Raw genomic sequence first — 15,733 nt, 5'->3', positions numbered from 1 at the left:
TTTTTTTTTTTTTTTTTTTGGGCCAGCTTTAGCTCTGGGGCCTCGCTGCTGAAAACATAGATACAATGTTGCGGTCCGAGCCCGGCTGAATGGAAGCCCTTTTCTGGGGTTTTGTTTAGCTTCTTATTTGCAACATAGTATATAGTTGCTTAGAGTTGCAACTGAGAGGCTGGCAAGTGAGGCGGGGAACGTTGGAATCTGCAGCAAGCAAGCCTCATGCTCGCTTCAGTGCCTGGCTGCCGGCCGCCATCTTGGCTGACAGTTAATTTGCATATACTCACTGATTAGCCAATGAAAAGGGTAGCGGTCATACGCTAATTACCATGTTTCTCTTTTATTAGTGTAGATAGATAGATTTTTTTTAACTTTTAGAATCAACTTATGGCAAAGCAGAGAAGGCCTGTGGAGGCTGTAGGAGGTAAATATTCAGGACCTAACACAGGAAGTGAAGTGTAGTTCATGGAAGTTAGGTCATGGACGCGTGACATGGACAGGACTGGGGGACCATTTTCACCTTACTAAGTGAGGTGTCAATATATACTGTCTGAAGTTGATTTATTGAGAAATAGGGGTTTAAATGTATCGTTTTAAAATTAAATTTAGCCCATACAGAACCAAATGTAAAAATATACATGTCAAGTATTGAAGAATGAGGGTGGAATCAATAAGTGCCAAATACTTATCTTTCAAATTAGGGAGTCTATAGCTATTATCTACACTAGTTAAATTAAATACACACACACACACACACACACAGAGATATCAGCATTTTATCTACAGTTATTAAGGTACCAAAAAAGAACTAAACACTGAAGGAGTTATATGTTTGTCCTTGAGGAGTAGACTTAGGAGGAATTGCTCCTTGGCTTTTGTCAGAGACTATTCAGTGCTATTTAACCAAACTGCTAGTTTGGTTTCCCACAGAAGTAAATCTTGGACTAGGACTTGAAGGCACATTGTCCACTGGGGATGTGAGGAACACTGCACAGAGTGGGGGAAATGATACAAGAAAGAAAGAGAACCAACAAAGACTAGGTTATTAAACCAGCTACCCTAGTGGGCAACTAGAGTGAATTCCAGGGGAAACTAAAAATATAGCACAATCCAATCTCATACTTACCTCACCTGAGAAGCAAGGGAGCTAGGGGTATGTGTACATCAGGCCCCAACAGTCATAGGCTGATAACTTCTCCCAGGGCCTGCTAATTTCCCAACACCTCTGGCCCACTGCACGGGAGAGGGCAGAGCGGCCTGCTGTGTTTCTAGAGAGAAGGTATCAGGCACAACATACACATGCTGTCAGTTGGCAGTCATGGGGCCCAGAAAGGACCAGGGATCTGGGTGGGGTGTCAGCCACACTAGCCATGTATACACGTTACTTTGATTAAAAAATAATCAAACAACCCAGTCGGCACGACTCAGTATTGAAAGTCAACCTTTGAATGAACCAGGAGGTCACAATTTGATTCCTGGTCAGGGCACATGCCTGGGTTGCATGCTTGATCCACTCTGTGGAACATGTAGGAGGCAGCCAACCAATGAGTCTCTCTCATCATTGATGTTTCTATCTCTGTCTCCCTCTCTAAAATCAATAAATATATATATATATTTTTTTAAAAGGTAAGTGAACATAAAGTAGCAAAATGCTTTTAAAATTTTTTAGGTATCTGCACAAGAAAATGAACAGTTTTTAGGCATCAACTACATACCAGAAACTGTGCTAAACAGATCCATTTATATTGTCTTATTTAATTCATATTATAACGCTGTTGAGATAGGATGAAGGAAGGTCATGAGAATGACAGGAGGTTCAAAAGATGACCATTCTACTTAGGAAGCTGCTGAGCTGGGGGTTGGGGCAGGACATTCACCGGGAATATTCATGTTGCCAGAGAGCTGGTGCTGGGAGGAAGGGTCTGTCTATAGCACAGGGTCCCTCTGTCTGAAACACTTTACCCACCACTTTGGTTTCCTTACAGAGTTATTCCTTCATACCCTTCAGATTTATGTAAAAACTCTCTTCTCCTCCAAAAGGTCTTGTCTGATCATGTCAACTAGAAAAATACTCCACAATTCCACAGTCCATACTGACCTGAGTCCCCCCTGGTATCTTGTCTCCTCTATGCGAGCACATCAGGGGAAGACTAACCTTTGGTCAAGGTAAGCAGCCGGCCTGAGGAAGCCAGGGCACAGACTCACTGTCTCCCTTCTTGCTAATATCTTCCTTGCCTCTGATTTCTCATTAGCCAGGGGATAACGGGCATGGGACTCTATTGATGTAGTTCACTCAAAAATTAGAGTGAGGGTAGAGAAACTGTATTTGGAGGGATGTGGTGGGTTGCTTGTAAGAATGTCCCAGTTTCCACCTTTCTGTGTTTCCCAACTCTTTGCAGCTTGATTTTGCAGCTTTGCCCATGGAAAAGTTGAGTTTGTTTTCTTATTTCTTGAATCTCGACTAAGCTGACTTGCTTTGAGCACTAGAATATGATGGACGTGATGCACCATTTCCAACTCCAAGCCTCAAGAGACCTCCCACACTCCCACATGAGCTCTTGGAACACTGCCGCCACGTTGAGAACTAGCCTTGACATCCTGCTGGCAGATGAGAGACTCTGTGGAGCAGAGATGTGCTATTCCATTAGAGGCCATCACAGACGAGCCAGTCCCCAGCTAACACAGCAACCGACTGCAGTTGCAATATGACACCAGCCAAGAGCAGGACTGTCCAGCTGAGCCCAGCTCAAACTGCTGACCCTCAGAATCATGTGCAAAAAAAATACATGTAGTGCTTTAAACATTGGTTTTGGAGTAGCTTGTTTTTCACCACCATAGAACTAAGTTACTAATAGGGAGCACTGGCACAGTGATCAAAGATTATTTGTCAAAATTAATGAATGGCCAATTTTTATTTCTTTATTTCCAACATAATTTTACAATATTTACTTTCATCTAATAAACACAGCCATATTATGTTTCACAACATATGTAACTGTTTTTGTGGGTGCTTGAAAGTTATCTCACCTTTTTAACAGTTGCAATGCGTTCCCCCACTAGGACATGATAGCATGGCTTTAGGGTGTGGGGCAGCTTAGGTTCATTCCCATCCTCCCTCTACATTTATGTTCAGGTGGTTACTGATGTTACGAAGAGTATATTTCTGAAGATGATGAATAGAAAGAGCTAAAGATATGGAAATGAGCCTTGAGGCATGCCCACAGCTTAGTATGTGAGAGAGCAGAAAGAGGAATAAACAAATGAGAGAGATCGCCCTCAGATGTTCACTCTCTTTGTAACTTTGACTTACCTGGTGACTGGACTGAAGTGAATTTTCTTGCTCATTTCACTAGTCACTGTATTTTCTTAGGGCCTAAACCATCTAGAGTCATGAATCTTGTATTTGGACTGAGAGATCAAAGCGGAATAATAGAAGAGATGACATAAAAGCACCTTTGCCTCTCTTATCTATAAGTTTGAGTTCGCTTTTATCTGTGCATGAAAAAGTGCTCAGAATCCATACTTTTTTCTCTTGGTCTTCACTTTAGGTTCTGACACTTATGTAGAATTCTCTTCCAGGTCTTGAGAAAGAAGTTGCATATGAACTAAGCCAAAATGTCTGGATGAAAAATGGAGCAATTTAGTCAATCACTCACATGCTAGGTCACCATGCCAAACATCTGGATATTTGGAAGCATCTGGGCAATTAACCATTGTTCACTTTTTATTTAGAAATATTGGTGGATGTACAGTCATGTTTTACTTAACTATGGGGAAACATTCTGAGAAAGGCATTGTTAGGCAATTTCCTCATTGTGTGAACATCACAGAATGCACTTACACAAACCTAGATGGTCTAGCCTACCGCACACCTAGGCTTTATGGTGTAGCCTATTGCTCTTAGGCTACCAACCTGTAGAGCATGTTACTGAACTGAATACCACAATGGTAATTATTTATGAAACTAAACATAGAAAAGGTACAGTAAATATATGATGTAAAAAACAAAAATGGTGCACCTGTATAGGGCACTCACCATGAATGGAGCTTGCAGGACTGGCGGGTGCTCTGGGTGAGTCAGTGAGTGAGTGATGAGTGAATGTGAAGGGCTAGCACATTACTGTCCACCGCTGTCGAATTTATAAACACTGTACACTTAGACTATACTAAGTTTATTAAACAAATTTTTATTTCTTCAATAATAAATTGCTTAGTAACATTTTTGCTTTATAAAGTTTTTAATATTTTTTAACTTTTCGACTTTTGTAATAACAGCTTAAAACACATAAACATTGTATAGTTATACAAAATATTTCTTAATATCCTAGTTTTATAAGCTTTTTCCTATTTTTAAAATTTATATATACTGACACACCTATGGTCAGGATCATCAGTATCACTGTCTCTCACTCCACAGCTTGTCCCACTTGAATATTTACTCCAGCAAGTAATTTTCCTCCACAATCAGCTTATCTAGATTTTCCCAAACTTCTTCAGCTGCCTTCACATCAGCACTCACAACTCACCACGCACTTTCCCATCATGTAATGAATAAAGACTCTCAAATCATTTAAACCACCCAGAGCTAGCAGTAAGCTGTAGATGGGTCCAGCCTCTGGTTTTAATGTCTTAAACAAACGTTTTGCTTTGGCTGAGACTGTCCTTGTGCCAAGAGGGATAGAGCTCTGTGCGCATTGTTCAAACCCAGGGCATGGGGAGTTTCTCCATGTGTGATACAGGGTCTTCTTGACTTTTTGGTTACTCTCATTGTTTTCAATGAAGCAGATCCTTTAACAGCTTCCGTCACTTTGCTCTTGTTCTTCAAGATCATAGCTATGATGAAATAGGACATGCCTGGCTGGCAAGCAATAACCATCACTGATTTTTCACCTTTGTAGTCCTTAATCACTTAATTTTGCTTCCAGGTCAATCACGGAACATGACCTCTTACTAGCAACATTAGCAGTGAATTTTCTTTGATTAGGGGTCATGATGAACAAAATAAGGAGAGATTAAAATCAAGCACAAGAGAAAATGATGCAATCACAAGACACTGTAAATATGAGATATATGAGGTTGCTGGCAGGGTAACATGGCCAACTGTTTATTAGCAAACTTTTTTTTATAAATAGAAAGAGTACACTCTATAATAATGATGACATTGGAAATACATAAACCAGTAACATAGTCATTTATTATTAAGTCTTATGTACTTTCCATAATTGTATGTGCTATACTTTTATACACCTGGCAGTACAGTAGGTTTAACATGCAAGTAGTGTATTGCACTATGACATGATTGCTATGGTGTCCTGGCAATAAGAAATTTTCAGCTATATCATAATCTTATGGGACCATTGTTATATATGTGGTCAGTCATTGATCAAGACATGGCCATGCAGGGTGAAGCTATAGTCCCAATCGAAGACATGAAGAAGCTGCAGATCAATTCACCATTAGTGTTGGCACCCAGCCTCATGGCTATGCCCACATGAAATCCCTCCTGAATGTTAGACTTGAAAGGGAACTCCTTTGATATTGACTATAACTCTTATTTTGTAGATAAAGGAACTGGGGTCCATAGCAGAGATGTGTCTTGGTTGAGGACACAAAGCTACTTGATAAGTTATCCAGGTTTAGACACTAGCTATCTTGACTTCCATTATACACAGTTCCATTTATCTACTTCCTACCTTGTTTAGAGGCAAGAGGAAAAAAAATAAATTTGTGCATATATTAAGAATGACTAACCTCCCCTTCAAATAAATAGGATAGAAATAACACTTGTTCTTAACTCTTATTTTGTAGATAAAGGAACTGGGGTCCATAGCAGAGATGTGTCTTGGTTGAGGACACAAAGCTACTTGATAAGTTATCCAGGTTTAGACACTAGCTATCTTGACTTCCATTATACACAGTTCCATTTATCTACTTCCTACCTTGTTTAGAGGCAAGAGAAAAAAAAAATCAATTTGTGCATATATTAAGAATGACTAACCTCCCCCTCAAATAAATAGGATAGAAATAACACTTGTTCTTACTGACTTGAATAAGTTAAGTTCATCCATACAACACTTTTTATCTTATTCTGATCTTTGTAAACACTTTCATGTTGGCTCATCACAACAGAGCAAACAGAGCAGCTATCCGTGTCCTTAATTATGAGAATATTTTGTTCACTCTAATAGACCACTGGAATGACTTTAATTTTACCCACAAATTCAGAGTAAATGCTCAATAAAAATATCTCTTTAGTTTATACTTTTATTTCAAAATGTTTTTTAATTATAAAAGTAATAGCAAATTTATAAACATGGTAAATACAGATTATGGAAAATGTCAAATACAGAAACATCATAAAAAAGAAAAAAACAACAACTCTTCTCTCTAGTGATAAATACTGTGGCTTTTGGTGTAATTACCTTAAATCAGTCACTTTCTCTATGTATGTGTGCGTTTATCTATTTCATTTTTGGCATGGTTAGAGTTTTATCCATGCCAGTAAGAATTCTATTCAAAATGACTATGACTGCCACTTAAATGCATTGATCAGTCCTCTATTGTAATATATTTATGTTCAATCCTTAATGTTTCGTTTTCGCTGTTACAAGCAACAGGGCAATACATATTTTAGATAAATATTTCCATTCATTCATGATTAGTTTAAGACAAAGTTTAAGTTTTTAAGCTTATAAAGTGTATGCTTTTGGGTTTCTGAGGCATGAGCACAGATCATCCATCGGAGCAGTGCAAGAAGTGTCTGAGGACGCTGGCCCCACTGCACATGATCTTAGCTACTTTCAGGTGATGGGGCTGAACTTTCCACATGTGCAGGGCATTGTGGGTTTTCCTGTAAATTTCCTGCTGTGTTCCCTGCTCCTTCATGATTGGCGCTCATTTCCATGCTGGTTTTTAAGGCCTGCAAACAAGACCATGAACAACATCTTGACTGAGCAGAGAATTCCTGGGGCACATTCTTCTCCTCGAACACCCTGTGGACCTGCTCCTCGGCCTTGGGTGAGCCATGGTGTACAGGTAAACCGTGCAACTTTGTCCTTTAGGCGACATGCTCACTCTGCCATAGTGGTTCCCAACCGGCTGATTTCTGCTCCTCCGGGGATATTATTGGCTCTCGCATCCCAGGGAGGAGGTACTTCAGGCCTGGGATGCTGTGACCCACCCTACCATGCACAGGACAGTCCCAATGAGGACTGTGTGGTCCAACATGCAACTGTTGCTGAGGTGGGAGAGCCTTGATCTAAATGATGGAGAATTCATTCTTAAAATGAAATACATTCACCAAGCTGTATCTTGGTTTTAGTCACTTTTTATTTTCTTTCAATAATGTTGACTGGTACCGTATCTGTACAGGAACTATTCCGCTGCCTGATTGCCTTTGTGTCTTTTTAACTTTCTTCTGGTTTGGGGATAGCATCCGCCACATGATCAGTGTTTAATGCTACCTTAGTCTATGCTGCGACTCTCCTTGTTTTACAGCGGCTTTGTTTGTCTCATGATTATTTCCTCAGCACAGCCGGTTCGCTCCTCGGCTCTAAGAGCTTCATCATTCCACTTTCACACATTCTTCTCCTCGAACACCCTGTGGACCTGCTCCTCGGCCTTGGGTGAGCCATGGTGTACAGGTAAACCGTGCAACTTTGTCCTTTAGGCGACATGCTCACTCTGCCATAGTGGTTCCCAACCGGCTGATTTCTGCTCCTCCGGGGATATTATTGGCTCTTGCATCCCAGGGAGGAGGTACTTCAGGCCTGGGATGCTGTGACCCACCCTACCATGCACAGGACAGTCCCAATGAGGACTGTGTGGTCCAACATGCAACTGTTGCTGAGGTGGGGGAGCCTTGATCTAAATGATGGAGAATTCATTCTTAAAATGAAGTACATTCACCAAGATGTATCTTGGTTTTAGTCACTTTTTTTTTTTCAATAATGTTGCCTGGTACCGTATATGTACAGGAACTATTCTGCTGCCTGATAGCCTTTGTGTCTTTTTAACTTTCTTCTGGTTTGTGGATAGCATCCTCCACATGATCGGTGTTTAATGCTACCTTAGTCTATGCTGCTACTCTCCTTGTTTTACAGCGGCTTTGTTTGTCTCATGATTATTTCCTCAGCAGAGCCGGTTCGCTCCTCGGCTCTAACAGCTTCATCATATCCACTTCCATTCCTTGTTTCTTAGTTATATTGAAAAATACAACATTTTAATCATTCCTACAGTCCTGGAAATAAGTCATCCTCAGAAGTATAGCCTTCATCCATTGTTGCAGCTTATATTTATTCCCCTCTTTTTTGTTGGAGAATTCTGTACTACCCTACTTTGTGCTGTTTTGTTTGGTTTGCTCATTTTTGAATGGATACTACTCTACCAGTCTTGCTCTTTATAAGAAAACTAGAGGCCCTTTGCACAAAAATGCATACACTCAGGAGGGTCACTCAGTCCGGCCTGTACCCTCTCACAATCCGGGACCCCTCAGGTAGGGTCCCTAGGCTTGGCCTAAGATCAGGGCCTATCAGGGCTTTCCTTTCCTCCGGCTGCAGGCAGCTGGCCCAACTCCCGCCGCTGCCACTGCTTGCCATCTGTGCAGCGCCGCCCCCCTTCCCCTGTCACTGGTGGCCTCCCTCTGCAGGCAACAGGCTAGGGTGCAATGGCTTGGCTGGCCTGGGCCTCACTCTTTCTTTGCTGGGGGGCAGGGCCAGCCCTATGAGGGGCCATCTGCCTACCTGATCACCCCTAACCACTTGCCTGCCTACCTGATCACCCCTAAACATTTGCCTGCCTACCTGATCACCCCTAACTGCTTGCTGGGGGGCGGGGCCAGCCTTGTGAGGGGCCATCTGCCTACCTGATCACCCCTAACCACTTGCCTGCCTACCTGATCACCCCTAAACATTTGCCTGCCTACCTGATCACCCCTAACTGCTTGCTGGGGGGCGGGGCCAGCCTTGTGAGGGGCCATCTGCCTACCTGATCTCCCCTAACAGCTAGCCTGCCTACCTGATTGCCCCTAACCACTCTGTCTGCCTACCTGATTACCCCTAACCACTTGCTTGGGGGCAGGGCCAGCCTGCAAGGGGCTGTGGTGGTCTGGTCTCTGGTCATTTCAGTGGTGATGCCTCTGGCCTTTTATTATATAGGATAGTATACATGATTCAGTCTGGGTTTCCTTCCTGTTTGCCTGGGCTTCATGTGAACATCTTCCACAGAGAACAGAGAGCAAAGGCGGTTACAGTGTTGCCCATAAGGTAGAATCTCTGTCCCAGAGGGGAGGGTCATAGAAGCTGAGTAACTTTGTCATTAAGCATTTTCCTCTGTTTGATGTAACCACGTCACAGGGCACCATCTCTGCTAAGATGGGGTAATGGCCTTTCCCTTTGAAAGGGTGTCCCTATGGCCTCAGACTGATCTCCTGTGAAACGCCATGAGCTTAGTGCTTGCAGATGAATCGAAACCCAGTCAGCAGTGTGCTATTTGGAAAACGCAGTCACACATTTGTCTTTTGTTTTTGAGCCTCTGTTCTACCCAAATGTCTATTCTTCCTACCACAGATTTAAGGTTTTCCAGCTAAAATTAAACTTTTTGCTGCTTTTAGGAAGACCAAGATGTGAAGCCTCTTTGGAAAACAGTATGGCAATTCCTCAAAAATTAAAAATAGAGTCATCACATAATTCAGCAATTCTGCTTAACAAAAAGGTCTACGCAGAAATTACAAGATATATTAGAAAACATTTTAAACTGTCAATAATCAAAATACAACACTAAATTTGTGAAATGCAGTGAACATAATACTTAGAAGAAATGGTGCCTCAGAGACAGAAAGTAGGATGGTGGGACTGGGAAGGAGGGTGTGAGGGGTGCTTGTTTAATGGGTACAGAGTTTCGGTTTGGGAAGATGAAAATTTTCTAGAAATAGGTGGTGGTGATGGCTGCACAACAATTTGAGTGTACTTAAAGCCACTTCAAAATGGTTAAAATGATAAATTTTATCTTTACTACAATAAAAAAGAAAGAAAAATCTCTAAGTTTTACCCCTGCCTCCTGCAAAAGAAGACCCTGAGTGGGAGGCCCACTTCCAGTTAGGATGCAAAAGATTACAGGAGACTCTCACCTAACAACCCAAACAGCCAGATAAGCTGCAAGTTACAGGGTTGTGGGGTTTCTTTTCCTGAAGAAAAAAAAATCAGAGAGCTGAGAATATTAAGTCAACTAAACTTCAGAAAGTGACAATCTCCTTATAGAAAAAGAGATGCCATTTTCATGCCCAGCAGAACAGTGACAGGAGACGAAATGCCACACAGAAGATAGTGAGAAGAATCTAGCTGAGATTGTTAAATGCTCTCAACAGGATGTGTGCAGTGCGTAACAAATTAGAACCTTGAGGAGCCTCACCATGGAACATGCTTATCCCGCACACCGAACCTCTTCCACATATTGGTCCACGAAACAAGTCTCATCAGGAGTATAATGTCTGATCACAATGGTATTAAATGAAGAAATCAATAATAGAAAATAACTTTAAATCCAAAATATTTACACATTAAACAACACACTTTCAAATAACCAAAAGGTCTAAGCAGAAATTACAAGACGTATTATTTTAAACTGTCAATAATCAAAATATAACATCAAATTCGTGAAATGCAGTGAATATAATATTTAGAAGAAAATGTTATAGTTTTAAATACTTACAAAAGAAGGCTTAAAATAAATGGCCAAAGTTTCAATTTCAAGGATCTAGAAAAGAGGAAATGAAAGCACAAGTAGAATAGAAAAATGATAAAAATAAAAACAGAAAACAAATAATATAAAAAATAAAGAAAAAGGTTAATTTTTGAAGAAAAAAGAAATTAATAAAACGTTTAAAAAAGAGAGAAAATACAAATTACCAGATAAAGAGGAATGAGAGGATATTATTTCAGATTCTACAGACACTAAACTATAATAATGAGACATTTTAAACTTAGTTAAATCAATAAATTAAACAACTGATGAAATTGAAAAATTCCTTGATAAACTAAATATATCAAACTGACACACAATAAATAGAAACTCTAAATAGCTCTATATTTATTAAAGGAATTAAATTTGTAATTAAAAAATAATCTTCCTACAAAAAGAAAAGAAAACTTGCAGGCTTGCATGGATTCATTGATGAATCCTACCACATTTTAAGGAAGAAATAATAGCAATTATATGCAAACTCTTTGAAAGTGGACAATGAGGGAAAGTTAAAAATTAATTTTTAAGGGTAGCATTATAGCCTGATAACAAAAACTGTTCCAAGTAAAGGCAATTGTAGACCAATAATCTTCATAAACACAGATTAAACCTGTCCTAACAAAATATTAGCAAACGTAAGTAACCAATATATAGGAATGATAACACATTATGTACAAGTGAGTATTAATCCCAGAAATGTAATGTTGGTTTAATAGTTTAATAATTTCTCAATGTAATTTATGTTAAGAAAATAGAAGAATAAAATCATACCACCATCTTTTAGAGGTAGAAATTATATTTGGCAAAATTCGATATCCATTAATGATTTTAAAAACAAAAACAAAACCAACTCCAAGAGAAGTGAAATTAAATGGACCTTAACCAGAAAAAGAACATCTATAAAAAAAAACAAAACTATTGTTGCCCTGGCCGGTTTGGCTCAGTGGATAGAGCGTCAGCCTGCGGACTCAAGGGTCCCAGGTTCGATTCCAGTCAGGGGCATGTGCCTTGGTTGCAGGCACATCCCCAGTGGGAGGTGTGCGGGAGGCGGCTGATGGATGTTTCTCTCTCATTGATGTTTCTGGCTCTCTGTCCCTCTCCCTTCCTCTCTGTAAATAATCAATAAAATATATTTTTTTAAAAAACTATTGTTAACATCATACTTAATTGGGAAATATTAGACCCTTTTCCTCTAAGATAAAGAAAAAAGCATGTATGTCTAGTCTTGCTATTATTTTCCACTACTAGAATATAATTTTTAGCCAGTGAAAAAATGCAGGAGGAAAAAAGAAAAGAACCATTGGGAAAGAAAATGTAAAAGTTCTTTATTCCTAGATAACCTGATTCTATATAATTAAAAATTGTATTGAATCTACAAAAAAACTACTATAACTAATGAGTGAATCTAGTAAGGTTGCAATATACAAAGCCAATATATGAAAAGTTGATTGTATATAATTTAGCAACAAAAATTAAAACATTAAAAATACCATTTAGGTTTTATTAAAACTAGCAAATATATTAGAACAAATCATATAAATGAGGTCTGAGATGTCTACACTGAAAATTATAAAGCATTGGCAAGAAAAAAATATTCTAGATCATATAATATGTCCATATACTGGAAGAAAATAATGTTAAGCTGTTCATTGTCCTCAAATTGGGGAAATCTCTACCAAAATTTAATCAGATTTCTTAAAGGGCATCAATAAATTGACTCTAAAATTTATATGGAAACTCAAGGGACTTAGTGTAGCCTAAATAATCTTTAGAAAGTAAAAGCAAAGCTGGAGGCTGTCCACTATCTGATTTTAAGACTTAGCACAAAGCTACAGAAATCCAGAGAATATAGCATCGGCATAAGTACAGACAAATAGAAAATAAAATAGATTGGGTACAGAAATTGATCCATATCTATGATCAACTACTTTTTGGTGAATGGAAAATATTTTTTTAAAAATATTGTGCTAGAACAACTAGATATAGGTATAGGAAAAAAATTAAAATTAATCCCTTTGTCATTCTATAAAAATAAATTGAGATGAACTATAGCAGTCAGAAATAAATAGTGAATGACTTAGTGACTTTGAGGTAAGCAAAAATTTTTGGATAGAACACAAAGAGCAATATCCACAAAAAGACAGACTAATAAATTTAACTTTATCATAATTTAAAATTTCTACTTATCAAAAGTATCAAAAGACTCCATTAAGAAAATAGGTAAGACACAGACTGGGAAGATGTTTTTTATTTATCTCTGACCAAAGGACTCATTCAAAAAATATATATAAGTATATCTTATAATAGACAATAAAAATATGAACAACCCAATTAAAAATTAGAAGACATTCACAAAGGAAAATATAAGAATAGTCAACATTACCTGGTATCAGGAAATGCTATGAAATTATACTGACATGCAGTTTATAACCACTAGAAGGTCTGTAATGACTGATTTAGTAAATAGAGGTGACACAGAACTGGAATTGTCACATGTTGTCAATAGGAGCATGAAATGGTCCAAGCTCTTTATAAGTAAGTCTTCGGCAGTTTCTCAAAATATGAAAGTGATGGTCCTATTTTTTTGTGTGGCCAACTCAGCTCCGACCAGGCTGACTCTCGTGTAAATAGCAAGTATAAACTCTGGACAAATTATAAACTACACAATGAAGGCATTGGAGATGAACACAAGCTCATAGTCTGATAGGGATTCAATGCTTGGAACGTGAGAATGGCATGGGGAAAAGCTACTGTCTTTGGTAGGGGGTGCCTTTAAATCTGGGAAGAGCTTACGGAAGGTACCGCCAGGGATAGCTGAAACTCCATTAGCCTCTTGGTCTAAAGAACCAGAGGACAGAGACTGGGGCAACAATGACCATGAAGACTGAGGGAGAGGATCACGGGAAGGAGAGAGCTAGAGAAGGGAGAGCGCCAGCTTCTGCACATAAATCTGCCGGACTCTGGCCACTTCTGAACCCTATGGCACAAGACAGACCCGGAGCACTCAACAAGGAGACAGAACTGAACTGATATTTGAGTTGCTACTCCAGAGGCAGTTTTCAGTGCAAATTCAACCAACTTAATTGCTAAAAAAAAAAAAAAAAAAAAAATTAAAAAAGTAAATCAACATTCTGAGGAAGAATATTATAGAATTCAGAATATTATACATAACATTTACAGTATCCAGGATACTATCCAAAGTTACTCTGTACACAAAGAACCAGAAGATGTGGCCAATTCACAGTTTAAAGAAAATTTCTGATCCCAATCATAATAGACCCAGATATTGCAATTAGCAAGCAAGGATTTTAAACAGATATAACTATGCTCAGTGTCATAAAGGAAAATATGGTCACAATGCATGAAAAGATATAAAATCTCAGCAGAAAAATGGATAGTATAATAAAGAACCAAATTGATAAAATTAAGCATAATTCTACCTTATTAACCATCAATTTTACTCTTAAGTATTTAGCCAAGATAATAAAAACATATGTACTTGAACAAGAATTTTTATAGGAGTCTATTGATAATAGCCCCAAACTGGAAAAATTCTGATTGTCCATCATAAGGCAATAGATAAACAAATTGTGGTATATTTATAAAATAAACTACCATTCAGCAATAAAAAGTAATTACAGTCAAACCTCAGTTCTCAAACATCTCCAATCTCAAACAATTTGGTTCTTGGCCAAGTCGTTCATGGGAAAAATGTCTTTATTAATTTAGGTTCTTGACCTAATGATCCTTTCATGCTGAAATATCAGCATGACAAAAAGTGTCTCTCAGGTCACAAACAGAGGAGAGAATGAGCTAGTATCAGTCAATTTATAGATTAACCTTGCCTTGTTAACATCTCAGGAAATTGTGCAGTGAACACTTTGGTGGGTATCTTTGCTTCTGTTGCTGGTGAAATGGATGAGTAGCACAATTTTAAAACATAAAAGCTCTAGCTGATTTGGCTCAGTGGATAGAGCATTAGCCTGTGGACTGAAGGGTCCAAGGTTCAATTACGGTCAAGGGCATGTACCTGAGTTGAGGGCTCGAGAGCTCAATCCCCCATTAGGGGGTATGTAAGAGGCAGCCGATCAATGATTCTCATCATCAATGTTTCTCTCTCTCTCTCTCTCTCTCTCTCTCTCTCTCTCTCTCTCCCTTCCTCTCTGAAATCAATAAAAAATATTTTAAAAAAACATAAAAAAGACCATCAAGAGTGCTAATATTGCTAAGGGTGTGAAAGAACAACAGTCACAGGCAGTTGAAGAGGTAGAAAAACTATTGTTGATTTGGATGAAGGAAAAGCAGTTAGCCAGTGACAGCATTTCAGAGGCAGTGATATGTGAGAAAGTGAAGATGGCACTACTGACTGCCTGTAAGACACCCTGGAATGAGTGCTGAAAGTGATTGCTTTAAGGCTAGTAGGGTGGTTTGACAAATTTAAGAAAATAAATGTTTGTTTATAAACTAAACAGTGCATTAGACATGTACTGTATATGAGAAAGGTTAAAACAGGGAATCAGCCCTGCCGGTGTGGCTCAGTGGTTGAGCATCAACCTATGAACCAGGAGGTCACGATTCTATTCCCAGATGACAAAAAGTGTCTCTCAGGTCACAAACAGAGGAGAGAATGAGCTAGTATCAGTCAATTTATAGATTAACCTTGCCTTGTTAACATCTCAGGAAATTGTGCAGTGAACACTTTGGTGGGTATCTTTGCTTCTGTTGCTGGTGAAATGGATGAGTAGCACAATTTTAAAACATAAAAGCTCTAGCTGATTTGGCTCAGTGGATAGAGCATCAGCCTGTGGACTGAAGGGTCCAAGGTTCAATTACGGTCAAGGGCATGTACCTGAGTTGAGGGCTCGAGAGCTCGATCCCCCATTAGGGGGTATGCAAGGGGCAGCCGATCAGTGATTCTCATCATCAATGTTTCCCTCTCTCTCTCTTTCTCTCTCTTTCTCTCTCTCTCTCTCTCTCTCTCTCTCTCTCTCTCTCTCTCTCT

This window comes from Myotis brandtii, unplaced genomic scaffold (genome assembly GCF_000412655.1).
Source record: "Myotis brandtii unplaced genomic scaffold, ASM41265v1 scaffold1103, whole genome shotgun sequence".
Classification (NCBI taxonomy): Eukaryota; Metazoa; Chordata; class Mammalia; order Chiroptera; family Vespertilionidae; genus Myotis; species Myotis brandtii.
Note: the sequence above shows the minus strand (reverse complement) of the source record.